Source organism: Schistocerca nitens, chromosome 5, assembly GCF_023898315.1.
Source record: "Schistocerca nitens isolate TAMUIC-IGC-003100 chromosome 5, iqSchNite1.1, whole genome shotgun sequence".
Classification (NCBI taxonomy): domain Eukaryota; kingdom Metazoa; phylum Arthropoda; class Insecta; order Orthoptera; family Acrididae; genus Schistocerca; species Schistocerca nitens.
The window spans coordinates 573,872,840-573,893,778 of record NC_064618.1 but is presented as its reverse complement, the minus strand read 5'-3'; the positions used below and the strand labels follow the sequence as shown (position 1 = coordinate 573,893,778).

The 20,939-nt window shown below is 42.8% G+C and overlaps 1 protein-coding gene and 1 pseudogene across 1 annotated transcript in view; both read right to left on the bottom strand.

Moving 5' to 3' along the window:
- The window catches only part of LOC126260589 (atrial natriuretic peptide receptor 1-like), a 940,475-nt gene that overhangs the window by 278,373 nt on the left and 641,163 nt on the right, over positions 1 to 20,939 (bottom strand). The window lies entirely within an intron of this gene.
- On the bottom strand, positions 4,687 to 4,805 carry LOC126261058 (5S ribosomal RNA; annotated as a pseudogene).

The window sequence follows — 20,939 nt, the reverse complement described above, 5'->3', positions numbered from 1 at the left end:
AATGAAAAATTGTCTCACGCCCTGCTGACACAGATCAAATACTTCCTCTGATCGATGCGTAGTAAATACACAACCTATGAACAAATTGAATGAGGGGGTTGAGCTACACTCTACTGAAAATGTAAATTATAGTCTTGACAGCACAATTTATTTAGGAGAAAGCCCATATGATGAATATGAACAATAAGTACAGAACGTGTAGCGGACACATAGAGACGTAAGCTACTGCAATAAATTAATATTGGGTATCTTCTGCCTAAATCTGCCCGCTTGTTATAATGCGACCTGAGATTCCCTACACGAAATGGCTGGCGTCGCTTCCGTACTGAAAATATTGATGAATCTACTCCAATCAATTGACTTGAAACCTCGTCGGAGCATCTGTATACAAGTGATACCATTCATTTAAACTGTCTGCCCTGAATCCCGGAGCGAGTAGCGATTTCACCGTCTCAGGCAGCGTCCCATTGACATGGAGCGACGACTCTCGAGGTATTGTGTGCTGCAAGCAAGGTGGCAGCCAGCAATGTCTTCAGTGCTGAGATCTAAATCCTCAGACAGGTGACTACTGCCCAGAAACTGCTAAGCCCAAGTTTCACTGCCATCAACCAACGTAAGACGTGTATTACCAGCCAAAGAGGCGAAATTAAGAAATGTTTTAATTGTAAGAGTACAACAGAGAAAGTGCTCATAAGAAAATTGTGCGCTAGACGCAAGACGGAGAACTCCCAGCCAAGGGGCAGAGTTCAGAATCGTCTGAAACGAAAAACAAAGTTTTCTATGCGAACTGCCTCCTGTAACAGAAGTTCTGTCCAGCCCAAGGGCTCTGACGGAGGTCTCTACAGCTCAGTCGCTCATCCAGAAGTCTGCCCAGTGTGATGGCTCGGACCGCTCTCTCCTTCCTCAAAAACTGCAGGCTCTCCAGTCTCCTCTGGTTACCTCCCATCTGAGTACTCCCTTGTTCGTATTCTCACTCCGCTCGCTCTAAAAGGCTCCAACCAACCGCAAACTCTGGTTTCTCCTTCTAAATCTTCTAGAACAAATTTCCTCTCCCATCGCGTAATACATATCTACCAACAGCAAACATCCACGTTAAAAATCGCGGGAAACAGGCTGACAGACGCGACTGTGCTAACGGCTGGTGGCGCCATGCCGATCCCCAACACATTCCAGGCGGCTTCTGCATTGTCTACAAAAATTCGCCGCGGCCATCGTTGTACGCTGCCAGCCCTCACATTCCGTTCCGGCCACGTCGTCGTGAAACCTGGTGCCAACGGCGGCTTCGGGATCGGCGACTACTCTTACCAGAGCCGTGCTGCTGTTACATCTCTAGATACCACCGCAGAAAGGGCCTTTCTGCGCCCAGCCGTCGGCTGACTCCACGCTATCTTCCCCGTTCGCCCGCTTCTGGTTGCCCTCCCGCCGAGATACCTGGGTACCGTTCCTCCCCCGAGCTCTTTACAATAGTGTTACATTTAAGACCGATCACCAACGTGAAAATCGATGTCAGTCAATTCTGTATTAATAACAAAATGGCCTTGCTTCTATTACATAATACCAAAACTCAATCTCAGAATGCGCTTCGAAAGACACCTTGCACCGTAAGGCACGGTTTACATTGATACGATACGATATGCAATACGACACTTTGCAGTAAATGTTGCGCAACTTGGCGCTCATCGGTGTGACACTCGTGTTCTTGCTGGGATCACGCTATTTGCTATACAAAGTGCCATTAGACTCGCCAGACGACAAGCAACAGAACTGTACGAATCACGATTCTAATTTAGTTTCAGTTGCAATCATGACCTCTTCTAAGAGCATATTATTGTGGCTCATTATTATTTAAGGTTCAAGAAACTAAAAACAAAACACAATTCAGGGTGCAGCCGTACTGTGCTATAAATATCAAACATTTTTCAGTTGTTTTGTCTGAACCTGAAAACAAATCCCAGGAAGCTATGAAATCTTCACGGGTTATCAGCCGAGTGGCGTCGTCTTCTAGTCGCAACGTTTCACTGGATTGCGTATCCATCATCTTCAGGCGAAGATGCTGGATACGCAATCGATTGAAACGTTGCGACTAGAAGACTACGTAAATCGGCTGATCACCCGTGAGGGTTTCATAGCTCAAATACGCCGAGAAAGCCTGCAGTCGCATAAAATCCCACGAATTCTACAGTATGAGTCCAAACAGTTCCACTTTTTCGAGCAACTACAGGGTGGGGCAAACCAGGTGTTAGAAAGTATTCGCACACGCTGCGACATGGTCTCGAATTGAACTGACTCGAATGTGCTATAGAATAAATTACCTTTACTTCACGTCTATGGTCCCATTTTTTTTGTCATCAGAGTACCTGTTTCGGTTTATAATGACGATCTTCAGATCTCTATTATAAAAACAGGAAACAAAAAAATTTGTAAAGTAAAGGAAATTTAGAAACTATTTGTCTACTGTTCTTTAATCGTATGCCATCAGTGAGGTTCCTTGTGGTATTCTTGTACTGCAGCTCTGAAAATTCTATAGCTAGCTGATAATGTCGCAGTTCGCTTTTCAGAATGAAAACACGAACACTGGAACAGAGTTTGTTTATCGTAAAGACATTTTGCACTAATTCTGGTCCTATTATAATGTTTTCACTGTTTTTTACAGTTCGATGGAACATTTTGAATAGACTGGGTCCCTATGCGACTCAAGGAAGGAACACTTAAGACGACCAGCCTCAGCTGAAACCCTGGAGAATGTGAAACGACTGCGAACCCTGTAAAGTGTTGAGCCCACTACATCAATAAAACATTCATCGCAGCAACTGAGGAAGTCACGAGCGTCTCTCATGAGGTTAATGAAACAGAAACTGAACCTTTTCCCGTACAAAATCCAACTTCACAAATCTCTGAAGCGCAGTAATGTGGAGCAGCGACATTGTTTTGCATGTGAGATGTGGGGCCTCTGAAAATGGATCAGTCGTAAGGATCATGTTTGGTGATGAGGCACACTTCCATCTCCACTGGGGCGACAACAAACAAAACAGGTTCCATTGGGGTACTGTGAACCCACGCGTTCAAGTTGTTGAGCCTGGTGTGGAATGGCCCTCTTGTAGTCGCTATCTCAACCCGTATAATACTGACGTTGGATTTATCTAAAGGACACACTCTTTGAGTATGCACCATCAACACTCCAGGACCTCCTTACAGCAATTTCCAGAAATATTCGTGCAGTTGGAAATGATGATCGTCAGTAATTTATCACGGAATTAAGTTCAGAGCTCTCCACACTCGTTGATGCACAAAACCTTTTCTATTAAATTTCAAGTTGTAGTGTAGCATAAATACGGTAACAAGAATTATTACCCGACATTATATCGTAGAGGATAAAAATTCGTGACACCTGTTTTGCGCCATCCTGTACTACCAGCTACTCCGATAAAGCAGGACATAAATGTTGTGCTTATAACTTCTCCTGCTGAGAAACTGCTAATTACAATAAGATAAGTTGGTGACATAGGGTAGATGAACTTAAAAATACCACAGTGAAAAGTTTATTTTCTGTAAGACCACCTAGTGAGGTACTTTATTAAGTTTGGACATATGTAAATAATAGTTATAGACTGATAAAAGTAGGATAGTTTTTGACAAATGTTCAGCTTCACAGAGTATTTTATGATTAAGTTTGAGGAGTATTCAGAAGAAATGCCGCTGGATTTGAAGTGAAACCAGTTATCACTGATCGTGTAGCATGGGGTGGTGAACTCTGTGTAGGAGTAGACAATCCTTTCGAAGAAACGAAAGAAGCTCATAATGATACAGAAAATCCCGACTTATTCTCCTTAGCTTCGTCCAGCTACTCATTCAGAAGCAACAGGAATTTAGCTTTAAGTTTGATATTACGTCTGTCACAAAGTTTCGTGAAATCAGTCAACACAGACTGAAAAAACATCCAGTCAGCATTATGAACTGAGGATTCCCAGAGTCTTTTCATTTCAGTAAGTTTTCCATTTCCAACTTCGGCTTGTATCGGCAGCAAACGAAACAGTGAAACACGAGGCACCTCCCTGCACTCAACACAGCAGACCACAGCAGGTGGCAATAGCCTCAGGTAAATCCAGGATACTATTAACTCTTGTACCCACATTGCGGCTGCCAACCAAGTCTCAGACAACCTCCAATACCTCTCCCGTAATTGTTGAGAATGGGAAATGGTATGGCTCTTCTTCTAACGTTAAAAACAATTTCGATATGTTACCTACATTTCAAAGGCAGAAATATGTGATATAAAATGCACCAAACGTAAACTGGCTATAGACTACCTTCTTCACCACAAATTCTTCAATATATGTACGCTTTTTTACTTTACGTCAAAGTATCACAATAACTCTTGACTACAACAGAAACAAAACTTCTTTATCAGTTTGTGAAGTCAGACTATATTATGTGTAAAAATCAATTTTTACTGAATAAGAAAATAAAAAATAATAAAAATATCATCCGAACAGATCATGAAGACCCAACGGTGCCGACCGGCAGCCGTGTCATCCTGAGCCCTTAGTCATCACCAGATGCGGATACGCAGGGGCGTGCGGTCTGCATACAGCTCTCCAGGCCATTGTCAGTTTTCGTAATCGGTGTCGCTACTTCTCAGTCAAGTAGCTCCTCAACTGACCTCAAAAGGGCTGAGTGCACTTCGCTTGCCGACAGCACCTGGCAGACCCAGACGGTGACCCGTGCAAGTGCTAGCCAAGCCCGACAGCGCTTAACTTCGGTGATCTGACGGGAACCGGTGTTACCACTGCGAAAAGGCCGTTGGCATTTTACTGAGTAGTTTCCTAAAAATCGAATGAGAAAGACTGCACAGCACGGAACATGCGTCAATCCCAAAACAATTGTTTTTATTTTTTATGCAAAAAGTAAATGTTGTCCTCACGAGCTAATTGTGGAGACGGATGTAGCTTTGCCTGTATCAGTGCGTGTTCCTCCCACACTGTATCATGAGCCGTACTGCGTATCGTATCGCATACCACATCACATGTCGCATCGCCTCAATGTGAGCTGCGCCTAACTTGTTGCTTATCACCATCAATTTTTAACAAAGTGCTCTAAATTGGGGCAGAATAACAGACTGGTATTAGCGGAACGTCAACGCCTGTGGTCAACCTACGTCTACATCCATACTCTGCAAAACACTGTGAAGTGCATGGCAGAGTGTACATCCATTGTATCAGTTTTCAGGGTTCCTTTCGGTTCCAGTTCACGTATGGAGTGCAGAGGAATGACTGCTTAAACTCTGCTGTGAGCGCTGAATTATTCAAGTTTTGTATTTGCTATCCCTAAAGGAGCGATATGAGGTCGTTGTATACGGGGTGAGGAATTTATAGTGTCCTGACCATTCTGCTCCGAAACGAAGGGGAAAATCAAAAATGTTTTTCTACCAAATTTGCAGTGTTCACAAGTGGACGTAAGAGAGTGACCGTAATTCATCCTTAAAATGCCTGTCTCGGTGTTTTTTCAGGGTCAAATTACTTTTTTAAAGTGGGATGGTATATTTTCATGTAAGGAAATGGAAAGGTCATTCAATTTTGAGTATAAAGGTTCTAGTAATTTATTTGTTTATTTATTTATCTTGTCAAATGTACAAAAAGACCAAAAATTGGACACTTCATGTGTACTTGGTGTAGCCCTCATAAGGTCTTGCATGGTGCAGGTGGTTGGTGATGAAGAACACTGAAGGAAATGGCTGTTAGTCTGCTCAACGCCACACTGGCAAAGAACTGAGTCCACAGAGAAACCCCAAGTCCGCACATTGGTCTTGCATCTCGTTGTATTTGATCGTAATCTATTGAGAGGTCTCTATATTGACCACTTCTCCGAATGTCCAGGTGGAAGTTCTTCCTTTGGAGCCATCCATTCTCCCAAATACCACCATTTCTCCCGCCATCGAAAGATTCTTGCTGCAAGTGGATTCTCGATGAGAGCCTCAGTAGTTTTCGTGTTATGCGTCAATGGGAAGACGAATGGCTGGCAGTTGGTGAAAATAAGCTGCGTTTGGTCAAGGCCACCACACGGCCATGGCGTACGCCCTACCAGTCATGCATGCAGGCGGGATGAGGTACTCCTCATCGGGCACAGTCCCTTAACGCATGGTTTTTTGCTCCGGCGTGAGGACCCCCCCCCCCCCCCCCCCCCCGCCGTCTGCAGTGCTTGTGGCGTCCAGATTACCGTCCGCCACATTTTACTTGACTGTCCTTTATTATCTGACCAGAGGGCGGTGGTTTCCTTGCCACCGGATTTGCCCTCTATTTTGCAAGACGACGCAACGACTGTGGTTAAGGTCTTACGGTTTTGTGTCCTGTCCAATTTGTTGCCTCGTATTTTAGGGAGAGGATTTTAATGTGCTGCTGGGTGACTGGCTCACCCAGGTTTTAGGTAAGAGGTCCGCCAGTCACGATCACCTACTTGTTTCACTTCGATTTCTGTTCTCTTTTCCTTGTGTTTCCTTTCCTTTTTTAGTGCGTTTCTTTTCCTCTTGTTTTGCCTCTGTATGTGAGGATTTGGAACTGCGTCAGGCCTGTGTCTTTTAGCCGCTCTCCTTGTTCGCTGTCCGTCTTCGTCCCTTCACCGCATGTGTTCCTGTTTCTATGCGTTTGGGCGCTGATGACCACGCTGTTTAGCGCCCGAAAAGCTCAAACCACACACACAGTTGTCAAGAAGCTCTTTCTTGATTTCAGACTAGGATGTGCGGGCTGACGACCATATTGTGGATGGGCTTCCTTCGATGTGGTCTTACTTTTCTCATATCTCGCAGCTACCTCACGTGTGATTTCAGGAGGATCTATGCCAGCGAGGCAATTGAGTTTGTCCACAGGTGTAGGTCTTAAGCAACCCGTGATAATCCGGCAAGACTCATTTAGAGCCACACCTACATTCCTCGCATGACTGGACTTGTACCATACCGAAAATGCGTATTCAGCAGTGGAATGACATATAGCAAGCGCGCTTGAGCGCACAGTGCATGTATTAGCACCCCATGATGTACCTGTCAATTTTCGCACTATGTTATTTCTGGCTGCCACTTTCTGTTTGGTGTTTAGGCAATGCTTTGCATATGTTAGCGCGCGACCCAGAGTTACTCCAAGATATTTGGGAGTAGGATTATGTTCGAGTACAATGCCACCCCAGGATATATGTAAGGATTTATTTGCCTGTTTATTCTTCAGGTGGAGTGATAGGTGATGTGATATTGCACAAATAAGGCAGAAAATGGTTTTCACGCACTTTGGCCTTACTGGGATCCAGCTTGAGGACGTGAAATCCGGGGAGCGAGCAGGCCAATGGACAGGCCCTCTACGTCCTATCCATTGATCGGGATAATCTCTATTTAGTGTTTCTGGAGCTATAGCTGAGTAATGAGATGGGCAACCGTTGTGTTGATACCAAATGGTACCTCATTCCATAAGGGGCGCGTCTCCAAGCACGCTGGAAGTTCTTGGTCTGAAACCTTTTCGTATTTCCGGACATTAAGTTCACTTTCAATGAAGTATGGTCCAGTGATACGTAATTCGACACTAACGTTCACGCTCCATTGCCTTTGGTGTTCAATTTCCCGTAACCATCTTCGATTTTCCACTTACCAATAATGCATATTATGACGGTTCACTTGAGCATAATTGGTGAATGTCGCCTCATCAGAAAATACAGTGTCTGAAAATGTATCAATTTGTGCCAGAGCCCATTGGCAAAATTCAACGTGCTTCTGGAAATCATCACCACGAAGGTCTTGTTGCAGACTAATGTGATATGGATGGAATTTATTACGCTTAAGTATTCGAAGAACACTCCTTCAGCGGCTTCCGAATTTTCCCCAGTAGCAGTTCTTCTTCGATTATGTTTTCTTGGTGCTGCATCTCCCGATTCAGTGAATGGGTTCGCAAGCCGTTGAAAATTTCTCACAGATGGATGTCTACTTTCAAGGTACCGTTCTCGATATAGGTTGCAAGCTGCTCTAGCGTTCTTACCAGCTTCATCATAAATGTAAATCATATCAATTCTCTCATTAATCGTGTATCGAACATCCATGATTACAATATGAAGTGGAGCTCACGGAGAATAGTAGATAGCGTTCTTACGAGGTTTAAACTAGCTTTGAATAAACTCGTACCGATGTCAACAAATCTGTAAACAAATGAGTATCGTAATGAGTATACAAATAAAAGATCAGCAAACCAGCTTACGTAAGCAAATGAATTTCCTTTCATGAATAACAATAACAAAACAAAAGTAGAGAGAGAGAGAGAGCGAAATCATAGTGTGTGAAAACCATTTGCTATCTTATTTACGCAATATCACATCACCTATCACACCTAGCGGCTAAATTTACTACGACATTTACACTCAAAACTGAATACCCTGTCCACTTCCACAGAAGAAAATACGCCATCCCATTTAAAAAAAGGTAATTTGACCCTGAAAAAGCATTGCGAATTGCATTTTAAGGACGATTTAAAGTCACTCCCTTATGTCCCCTTATGAATGCAGCAAATTTTCTATGAAAATATTTTCGATTTTCCCCTTAGTTTCAAAATGGCCACGACGCTATAAATCCCTCGCCCTGTTTCCCAGATTCTCCACTGAAACGTGGTTCTTGAAAAATACTAAATGGACTTCCACGGGATAGTTTACGGCTATGTTTAAGAGTCCGTCAATTCAGTTCTTCCGTGACGCCCTCCCGTGAATCAAACAAACCTGTGACCATTCGTGCTGCCCTGCTCTGCATACCTACAATGTCCCCCCTTAGTCCTAATTGGTACGAGTCTCTTTTGTATATTGAGCCCATGTGATCGTTCCAACAAATCGTCCCTACAACTGGTTACACCCAAGTATTTATATGAGTTGACCGATTCTATCTGTGAATCATTCGTATCGTAGTCGGAGAATACTACGTTTTTTCGTTGTGTTAAGTGCCAAATTTTACGCTTCAGAACATTTAAAGCATGAAACTTCCTGGCAGATTAAAACTGTGTGCCCGACCGAGACTCGAACTCGGGAACTTTGCCTTTCGCGGGCAAGTGCTCTACCAACTGAGCTACCGAAGCACGACTCACGCCCGGCTAAGTCATGTCTCCGCAATATCCTTTCTTTCAGGAGTGCTAGTTCTGCAAGGTTCGCAGGAGAGCTTCTGTAAAGTTTGGAAGGTAGGAGACGAGGTACTGGCAGAAGTAAAGCTGTGAGTACCGGGCGTGAGTCGTGCTTCGGTAGCTCAGTTGGTACAGCACTTGCCCGCGAAAGGCAAAGGTCCCGAGTTCGAGTCTCGGTCGGGCTCACAGTTTTAATGTGCCAGGAAGTTTCATATCAGCGCACACTCCGCTGCAGAGTGAAAATCTCATTCTGGAAACATCCCCCAGGTTGTGGCTAAGCCATGTCTCCGCAATATCCTTTCTTTCAGGAGTGCTAGTTCTGCAAGGTTCGCAGGAGAGCTTCTGTAAAGTTTGGAAGGTAGGAGACGAGGTACTGGCAGAAGTAAAGCTGTGAGTACCGGGCGTGAGTCGTGCTTCGGTAGCTCAGTTGGTAGAGCACTTGCCCGCGAAAGGCAAAGGTCCCGAGTTCGAGTCTCGGTCGGGCACACAGTTTTAATGTGCCAGGAAGTTTCATATCATCGCACACTCCGCTGCAGAGTGAAAATCTCATTCTGGAAACATCCTCCAGGCTGTGGCTAAGCCATGTCTCCGCAATATCCTTTCTTCCAGGAGTGCTAGTTCTGCAAGGTTCGCAGGAGAGCTTCTGTAAAGTTTGGAAGGTAGGAGACGAGGTACTGGCAGAAGTAAAGCTGTGAGTACCGGGCGTGAGTCGTGCTTCGGTAGCTCAGTTGGTAGAGCACTTGCCCGCGAAAGGCAAAGGTCCCGAGTTCGAGTCTCGGTCGGGCACACAGTTTTAATCTGCCAGGAAGTTTCATATCAGCGCACACTCCGCTGCAGAGTGAAAATCTCATTCTGGAAACATCCCCCAGGTTGTGGCTAAGCCATGTCTCCGCAATATCCTTTCTTTCAGGAGTGCTAGTTCTGCAAGGTTCGCAGGAGAGCTTCTGTAAAGTTTGGAAGGTAGGAGACGAGGTACTGGCAAAAGTAAAGCTGTGAGTACCGGGCGTGAGTCGTGCTTCGGTAGCTCAGTTGGTAGAGCACTTGCCCGCGAAAGGCAAAGGTCCCGAGTTCGAGTCTCGGTCGGGCACACAGTTTTAATGTGCCAGGAAGTTTCATATCATCGCACACTCCGCTGCAGAGTGAAAATCTCATTCTGGAAACATCCTCCAGGCTGTGGCTAAGCCATGTCTCCGCAATATCCTTTCTTCCAGGAGTGCTAGTTCTGCAAGGTTCGCAGGAGAGCTTCTGTAAAGTTTGGAAGGTAGGAGACGAGGTACTGGCAGAAGTAAAGCTGTGAGTACCGGGCGTGGGTCGTGCTTCGGTAGCTCAGTTGGTAGAGCACTTGCCCGCGAAAGGCAAAGGTCCCGAGTTCGAGTCTCGGTCGGGCACACAGTTTTAATGTGCCAGGAAGTTTCATATCAGCGCACACTCCGCTGCAGAGTGAAAATCTCATTCTGGATTTAAAGCATATTTTCACAACATTCAAGATCCGACGGAATATTTGGACGGCCTTTTCAAACAATAAATCATTATAGATAAGTGAAGCACCCGCTGAATGTCTGCCGTTAGGGACAATATTGTCTGGAAAGTCATCAGTATATTAAATGGACAACAATGATCTCAACATACTTCCCTGGAGCACATCCGATGTTGAGTCTACATCTACCGATGACTCTACATCCAAGATAACACCTCTACCAAGAAAATATGCAATCCAGCTATAAACTTTGCATGATATCCCGTGTACATGGGGTCCCATTTTAATCTATACCTGCTGATATCTCTGGAGCGGCACAATTCCGCAAAAAAAGGCTCTAGTAAAGATGTAAGGAAGGGTTACCTCGAAATTACCTTGAACCCTGTTTACAAGGTCAAATAAAGGTCAAGTTTATTTTTGCAAACGGTAATACCTATTTATTATTCCATATTCGTAGTCCAAGGGAAAAAACGTTATGTTTGTAGGGAACTTTTTTTCGAAAAATCAATGGTTTGTCGCCAGGGATCACTTCATTGTAACTTTCCCAGGTAACCAGAATCTCGAGAGGGAAGCGAGATCAGGAAAAATGTTCAGTGAAAATCTTGGATCGTTTCTGAACTCCGTCCACTGTTTAAATTTTCGTGAACTTGAAATGGCCTTGATATTCTTCAGTAGGGATTAACCTGAAAGCAAATACCGCCGGCATTAGCGGAACCCAATGTGCACCACTTGGGGGGTGCCGACTCAGAGACCAGCATTGCGCTTGTGCCAGCACAATCAGAGAATAGAATGGTGGAGCTTAGAGGCTAACTAATAAGCGTCATTGTTGCTGAATTTGAAATCATGAATGGGGGTTCAGAGAAATTTTACTTTTTCATAATCTGAAAATTTCTCGGCTGTGCTCACTTAGAATGATTCTTGACTGGCGTGCCTCTCATAAGTTTTTCTCTTATAGATTTAGAAAAAATGTGTGTGAAAATATTTAGAAAGATTCCACCTCGTCGAATTCCGATGAATTTCGCCTCGTGGGATTCAGAACAATGAGTGCCTGCGAAGTGAAATTTTTCCAAATCAGTGCAAGCAAAATTATTCTCAACCTGAATGTTTACAGTCCATAAGATAAAAATTTATCTGAGTCACCTTGTCTCGTAATCGACTTTCTCGGACCCGTCTTTCGTTTCTGCCTTCTCTCCATATGTGAAAAGGACGGGTTACAATGGGGTATTTCATTATTTTATTATTTACTTCAATATCGAGACATCTAAGGGTGCCATCTTGAAAGACACACATCCGTTAGACACCTAAGTAATTTTCTGAAAGAGCGCACTTGAATACTGTGTGTTTTGGCTTCACGTTGTGGCATAAACAACAGCGAGCATGTGTAAACAAACGGGTCCCGTACACTGTGATAAGTCACGTGTCCTGCAACACGCTTGCCGGATGTTTCCTTGAAGACAAAACCTAAGAAAACCAATAATAGCAAAAGTGATCAGTGCAATTTATTTTTCGACTCCAATCCGTCCGAAATGGCTGATTAGGCGCCGATAGAAATAATGAGAATGATAAAAATTGTTGGGGAGTGTCGCGATAACTATGCAGCCGCGCACTGATTGTATGCCGAAAGGTATCCCGATGCCCGTCATCCCACAAATGTTACAATTAGATCTCTGGTAAGACGAGCTGAAAGAGGGGCCTTCAAACGGCAGAGACGAAAGACGAGCCGGAGAAGGTCAACCAGGTACTGCCTCCAAAGACAGCACTAACATCACACGACTGCATTCTCAGTCCACGAAAGACATTTGGACCACCAATAAGCTGCTGCTTATTGATTTGGCCAGCAAGGACAATATCTATTGCTTTCAAAGACTTGTACCCAGGAACTGCGTCGCCAACGGCGACGATAACCACGTCGCACAGGCATTGCAGAGGTACGTTAACATAAGTTGCGACAGCAACACACTGGAAATTAACGTTTCAATGGAGACAAAAACTTCCAACATAGGACGAAAGACAGACGTTACAGCATGAAAAGTGTACATCTTGTTCTTCTATCTTTTTTAAAATTCTTATCATTGTCTACTTAAAGTATGCAATAACAAAAACTGAAAATTGAGAAACTGCCGCTAGAAAAACTCACCGCTATAAAAACTCGCGTGAATAATTTTTGGAGCGAAATGTTGTAACAACCAATCCGAATATAGTATGAGTACAAACGGCTGGAATAAGCAAAATAAGTGTGAAACGATGTGTGCACGACAAAATACTTTTAGCTTCTCAATCCAGTACGAAAATTGAGGAAAAAAAGCTTGTTTTATCCAAAAATAATTTTTTTACAAGCTAGCATAACGCACTAAATATTTTATGTTGGTTAGAAATAAGGTGATCTTTTATAACAATTTCGGATTAGTATAGCAATTTTCTGAGTGGTCATCAATAAAGCTCTAAATGCTCGATCAAACAGTATTTCATTTTTTACAAGGCTAGGCAGAAGTCTAGTTTGATATGTGCATTGTTTTGTACGTCCAAAGATTTTTCTATTATTTTTAGAGACTGGAAAATAACATATTTAACGTATAAATAAAGCAAATGATAAACTGCAAAATGTGTAGGCCGCACCTGACTGTACCCAACCAACATGGCGTTGCTGTGTCGTAGGTCCTCTAAACTCTCTGAAATAGAGTCAATTGACTATACACAATGGGTACTACAAGAGACTACCAGAGAACACTGCACGCAGTCCAGATGACAACTAACGTCGTCGTACAAAAATATTAGAAAACATGTTATTAGTGATGAGACAGTCCCTAACGCTTCAAAGTTGAACTACATTACAGTAAGAGACACTGCAGACGTCTTGTTGTTGTTGTGGTCTTCAGACCTCAGACTGGTTTGATGCAGCTCTCCATGCTACTCTATCCTGTGCAAGCTTCTTCATTTCCCAGTACCTACTGCAACCTACATCCTTCTGAATCTGCTTAGTGTATTCATCTCTTGGTCTCCCTCTACGATTTTTACCCTCCACGCTACCCTCCAATGCTAAATTTGTGATCCCGTGATGCCTCAAAACATGTCCTACCAAGCGATCCCTTCTTCTAGTCAAGTTGTGCCACAAACTTCTCTTCTCCCCAGTCCTATTCAAAACCTCCTCATTAGTTACGTGATCTACCCACCTTATCTTCAGCATTCTTCTGTAGCACCACATTTCGAAAGCTTCTATTCTCTTCTTGTCCAAACTATTTATCGTCCATGTTTCACTTCCATACATGGCTACACTCCATACAAATACTTTCAGAAAAGACTTCCTGACACTTAAATCTATACTCGATGTTAACAAATTTCTCTTCTTCAGAAACGATTTCCTTGGTATTGCCAGACTACATTTTATATCCTCTCTACTTCGACAATCATCAGTTATTTTACTCCCTAAATAGCAAAACTCCTTTACTACTTTAAGTGTCTCATTTCCTAATCTAATTCCCTCAGCATCACCCGATTTAATTTGACTACATTCCATTATCCTCGTTTTGCTGATGTTAATGTTCATCTTATACCCTCCTTTCAAGACATTGTCCATTCCGTTCAACTGCTCTTGCAAGTCCTTTGCTGTCTCTGACAGAATTACAATGTCATCGGCGAACCTCAAAGTTTTTATTTCTTCTCCATGGATTTTAATACCTACTCCGAATTTTTCTTTTGTTTCCTTTACTGCTTGCTCAATATACAGATTGAATAACATCGGGGAGAGGCTACAACCCTGTCTCACTCCTTTCCCAACCACTGCTTCCCTTTCATGCCCCTCGAATCTTATAACTGCCATCTGGTTTCTGTAGGAATTGTAAATAGCCTTTCGCTCCTTGTATTTTACCCCTGCCACCTTCAGAATTTGAAAGAGAGTATTCCAGTTAACGTTGTCAAAAGCTTTCTCTAAGTCTACAAATGCTAGAAACGTAGGTTAGCCTTTTCTTAATCTTTCTTCTAAGATAAGTCGTAAGGTTAGTATTGCCTCAGGTGTTCCAACATTTCTACGGAATCCAAACTGATCTTCCCCGAGGTCCGCTTCTACCAGTTTTTCCATTCGTCTGTAAAGAATTCGCGTTAGTATTTTGCAGCTGTGACTTATTAAACTGATAGTTCGGTAATTTTCGCATCTGTCAACACCTGCTTTCTTTGGGATTGGAATTATTATATTCTTCTTGAAGTCTGAGGGTATTTCGCCTGTCTCATACATCTTGCTCACCAGATGGTAGAGTTTTGTCATGACTGGCTCTCCCAAGGCCATCAGTAGTTCTAATGGAATGTTGTCTACTCCCGGGGCCTTGTTTCGACTCAGGTCTTTCAGTGCTCTGTCAAACTCTTTACGCAGTATCTTATCTCCCATTTCATCTTCATCTACATCCTCTTCCATTTCCATAATATTGTCCTCAAGTACATCGCCCTTGTATAAACCCTCTATATACTCCTTCCACCTTTCTGCCTTCCCTTCTTTGCTTAGAACTGGGTTGCCATCTGAGCTCTTGATATTCATACAAGTGGTTCTCTTTTCTCCAAAGGTCTCTTTAATTTTCCTGTAGGCAGTATCTATCTTACCCCTAGTGAGACAAGCCTCCACATCCTTACATTTGTCCTCTAGCCATGCCTGCTTAGCCATTTTGCACTTCCTGTCGATCTCATTTTTGAGACGTTTGTATTCCTTTTTGCCTGCTTCATTTACTGCATTTTTATATTTTCTCCTTTCATCAATTAAATTCAATATTTCTTCTGTTACCCAAGGATTTCTATTAGCCCTCGTCTTTTTACCTACTTGATCCTCTGCTGCCTTCACTACTTCATCCCTCAGAGCTACCCGTTCTTCTTCTACTGTATTTCTTTCCCCCATTCCTGTCAATTGTTCCCTTATGCTCTCCCTGAAACTCTCTACAACCTCTGGTTCTTTCAGTTTATCCAGGTCCCATCTTCTTAAATTCCTACCTTTTTGCAGTTTCTTCAGTTTCAATCTGCAGTTCATAACCAATAGAATGTGGTTCCTAAATCTCTGTCTTACCATTATATAATCTATCTGATACCTTTTAGTATCTCCAGGATTCTTCCAGGTATACAACCTTCTTTTATGATTCTTGAACCAAGTGTTAGCTATGATTAAGTCATGCTCTGTGCAAAATTCTACAAGGCGGCTTCCTCTTTCATTTCTTCCCCCCAATCCTTCTCTCCCTTTTCCTACTGACGAATTCCAGTCACCCATGACTATTAAATTTTCGTCTCCCTTCACTACCTGAATAATTTCATTTACCTCGTCATACATTTCATCAATTTCTTCATCATCTGCAGAGCTAGTTGGCATATAAACTTGTACTACTGTAGTAGACATGGGCTTCGTGTCTATCTTGGCCACAATAATGCGTTCACTATGCTGTTTGTAGTAGCTAACCCGCACTCCTATTTTTTAATTCATTATTAAACCTACTCCTGCATTACCCCTATTTGATTTTGTATTTATAACCCTGTAATCACCTGACCAAAAGTCTTGTTCCTCCTGCCACCGAACTTCACTAATTCCCACTATATCTAACTTTAACCTATCCATTTCCCTTTTTAAATTTTCTAACCTACCTGCCCGATTAAGGGATCTGACATTCCACGCTCCGATCCGTAGAATGCCAGTTTTCTTTCTCCTGATAACGACGTCCTTCTGAGTAGTCCCCTCCCGGAGATCCGAATGGGGGACTATTTTACCTCCGGAATATTTTACCCAAGAGGACGCCATCATCATTTAATCATACAGTAAAGCTGCATGTCCTCGGGAAAAATTACGGCTGTAGTTTCCCCTTGCTTTCAGCCGTTCGCAGTACCAGCACAGCAAGGCCGTTTTGGTTAATGTTACAAGGCCAGATCAGTCAATCATCCAGACTGTTGCCCCTGCAACTACTGAAAAGGCTGCTGCCCCTCTTCAGGAACCACATGTTTGTCTGGCCTCTCAACAGATACCCCTCCGTTGTGGTTGCACCTACGGTACGGTCATCTGTATCGCTGAGGCACGCAAGCCTCCCCACCAACGGCAAGGTCCATGGTTCATGGGGAAAGGCAGACGTCTTATCACACTCATTCGATGAAATGACCAGGTGTTATTCGTGATCTGAATTTGAACCCACTGTTTACCAAACGAGGCTTTCTTGTCTGATCAGTCTTGACTAGGTATAAAGAGATGTGAAATATCGAAAGTTTCACCAGTATCAGTTTACAAGGCCGAATGTTCGAACTTGAAAATAAATGATTCCTTTAGCACTGCACTGGCAATCTCATGAAGCTTATATTGCCGCTTAGAAGTAACCACGAAAGTCCAACGCACAAATACGAATCACCGCGAAGTAAAGTTGATGAGACGAATGGGGAGTAAGAACCTAGTACCTATATGAATTGCTGGCTAAGCAGAATCAGATGTCAGATATTAAATATGTTCACCAGTAGTGTGATACTGGAACCTGAAACAATGATACAAATAATTTATGCCTGACGGGGTTTCTAACCCAGCAGCCTTCACCATTATTTTACAGCTACAAGTAGAAATGAATTATTTATTGTTTCTCCACCAGTACCGAGATCTGCAAATGTTCCGCTCGAGGTAACGCAACGAATATTTCTGTCCTACCGGGGTCTCCAATTCCATGCATATCGCTCGTTGTAGACCCCACATGAAAAAGTGTCAACTGTCAAATTCACTTTCACTAGAAGTTACGATCGCGCAATTCGTAGAGACGTAGAGGAATTTGACATAGTGAGGAAACAACGAGATAATGGGACGGTACCATCTCGCAGGGTTCAAATCCAGAGAAAAATTGGAATTTGAGCTCGAATCCCAGTCCGGTGGCGATATTTTCAGAATATAAAGGTCACTTAAAATAAGATATGAAGGTCCTATGAGCTTACATGATTTTGGTTCGTCAACTAAAACAACATTACTAGAGAAAGAAAGATTTCTAGAGACAGAGTTCTGCAAGCAGCGACTCCTGCCTATGATAGACAAAACAAATCCAATTCTATTCCCGTCTGTAGCGAACGGACATGTTTAATGTTGATTTGGAAACACGGCACAGTCCTGCTTTCTTTAATTGCCGTTATTGGAAGTGAAGAGGGTATGTTTGCGACTGTTAAAAACTGCTACCTACAGTGGAAATCGAGCCCACACCTCAACCATTACAAGTTAACATCAGTCCAACCAACCACCGAATTTCACATAGCATCATGTTTTTATCATAATGGGTCATTCAACACACGGTACAAGAAGTATTGAATTCCACTTGGGCTGTTGTTGTGAATAATCTATTCGTGGTCTAGTAGTAACGTCATGCACTGCGAACGCAAAGCCGTGATATCAAACGCATCCATTTTCTTTCTTTTTTAAGCTGTATTCCTGCTAAAAGCATCAGTCCGACAGAAGGTCAGAGACAGTTTCGTTCATTTTATAACCAGCCAGTAATAGACAAATGTTGCGGAAACATGTTTGTGAAAGGGCTCATGGGTGTTTGTCATAGTAAGACCAATTTCAGACACGTCAGACAGTAGACGCTTGATGTAGACTGCCGTCTCCCCAAGTGACTGCGACAAATGGGGCATAGAGCTTAAGATCTAACATTATGTAACGTTGCGTATGATACAATATTATGTTTCAGCTACTACTGGCGATTTTTATACGACACGTTGCTATAAGCGTATTCAACTATGGTCTCTCATAGCTCGCGTCTTGACACCTTGAATATTCCTTATTTTTAACGTTATGAGGTGCATCGTTTATGCATTAGAAAATGGAGTCTAAAACGAAGGAAGGTCTGACATTTGTGACATTCTTTTCTGTTTGTATTTAATAAAAGGGCGAAAGCAGTGGAGGCAATCGGAACATCTGTGCCCTGTATGGGGTTAGTGCTATCGAGAAAGTCAAATTGTATCCTTTGAAGTACGATCGCTTTAAGATAAATTAATCATCACACTCGGGAAGACAAACAGGCATTGATGAAGGACATTTCAGCGATTTACTACTGTGGATAGCAACAGTGTATCCGATAGCTGACAAGTGTGATGACCAATTAACCTTCGTGCAACACTTGCATTCATTAGTTACATTGAGATTAAATGAAAAGGAGGATTACAGTCCAACATCTTGCCGCGAAAGAGTTTGACGTGAAGCAGACTCTCGAAATTGAAAGGATGGGGAAGGACGTATGTGTGCTTTCAAAGGATTGATCCTGACATTTGCTATGATAGATTTATGGAGGTCACCATAAACCAAAATCAGTGCAGTATGATAGCGATTTCTACCATATGGTAACTTCATAGGAGAAAATAGTGGATCAGCCATACATTTGATGGTACAGTCGTGGACAAAACGAGCGAGACCCCTCGCCTTTTCGTTATGCTGATCCGCACGGCTTTAAAGTCTGCTACACAGCATAACAGGCAAGGCGACGAAGTGCTACCAACATACTATGCGCAGGCGTGAAATTGACAAACTATCTGAACTTTTTTAGACTGTATTCCATAATTTGTAAGACTATATTAATGCTGATTAGTGTGTTAAATACAACACGTAAACATAAGACAGAACTGAAAGAAGAAACGCTAATTTGTATGAAACGGACGAATAAAAATGAATTTCAGCTTATCCAGATAACAGACAAAGAACCCCAGACCGTTACGAATTAGCAAAATATTATCCGCATTCGCCCGCGAAACGGTCTGTGTCAACGTTCAGACCAGTCATACTGGATTACCATTGCTGACCTACCATGAAAGTGTGCAAATTTAGCAATGCGTGAAGATTCATAACGAAATTCACTTAAACATCATTCAGTGCCACACTTAAGTCAATTCCATTATTGACAGAAGCGGAAAAAGGAGGCAGTATCATGTATGAAATTCTACAAGAGTGTCATATTGACATCCACAGAGCGCCAGTACAGAATAAAGGTAGCGATAAATCGTATTGGGTGCGCGAGAATTTCTTAAAATTGCTTTACTGATATTCTACCTGCCTCCATAGAGATTAGAACCGAAAACAAACCAGACCTTCCTTTCACTATGCTAGCAGACAACCTAGGCAAACAGCCCTCTATTATTACCCCAGACATGAACAAGCCGGCAATTTCGCAATAAAAATCTGCAGTTTCTGTTGCATAGAGCTTTCTGGACTCAAAAACATGAATTTTCTTCCTTTATGTCACCACTTATGCGACAATCATTCGGGATGATTATCGAAATAACAAATTACTGTTATTAGAGAGTAAATTTTGTAGGATAATTCTGCACCACCCCAGGAAATAAACGGCTACATAGCTGCCAAACGTATTCTGCATTGTTTCGAATTCTCCACTAGACTCGCCACAGCCAGAAAACGTTCATTAGCAGAAGTGTTTCTTAAGCTAGCTAGCAATGAGAATGTTCGTACTTCTAAAACGCGGTGGCATTAATACTGGGATGTGAATTACCACGTGTATAGGCAAATACATTCTATTTGCATTCCTGTAAACGTGATTTGGATCGAAAACGTAGCTACGACTAATATGCTTATGTATCGACAGCAACTAGAACATTTCGAATAAAGAGTAGCGGGTGTTATTTATGCGGCCCTCATCTTCAGTGTTTTCGTTGTTAGGATTTCGTCACCTAAACCGGTAAAAACGGAACCCTACTAGTCTCACTTTCTTGACCGTCTATCGGTCTACCCAACCCTTAAAACCCGTTTACCTCCAGAACGGGTGGACATAATAAGCGGAAATGTATCGCACTTCTTGCTGTAACCGGTCCCTTGCTGGTGTAAAAAAGTGAGCTTCTATGTCAACGCAATCAAAAGATACGACGGTTTATGTAAAGAAAATTTACGCGAAAGGTCAAAAAATGGCTTCAAGAACTATGCGACCTAACTGCTTAGGTCATCAGCCCCTAGACCTAGAACTACTTAAACCTAGCTAGCCTAAGGGCATCACAGACATCTATGCCCGAGGTAGAATTCTAACCTGCGACTGAAGCAGCCGTGCGGTTCGTCACTGAAGCGCCTGGAACCGCTCGGCCACCGCAACGCGGCGAAACCCTACTCACCTCATGTATAATGATAATATATACTGTCTAGTGAGGATAAACTGTATTCTCCAGCAACTCAGATCGTTTGATCACGGAACTTTTACGAAGCTACATTCAAACTTTGTCGAAGTCGTCTGCAATATCCATTACAAACACCCTAGGAACTTCGTATGCGATATCCACTTCTGAATACGCTGGCAGATAATTCAGTACTATAACAAGTAGGTGGGAACTTATCGTTATTGGTCCATGCATGGCACTTTATTTCA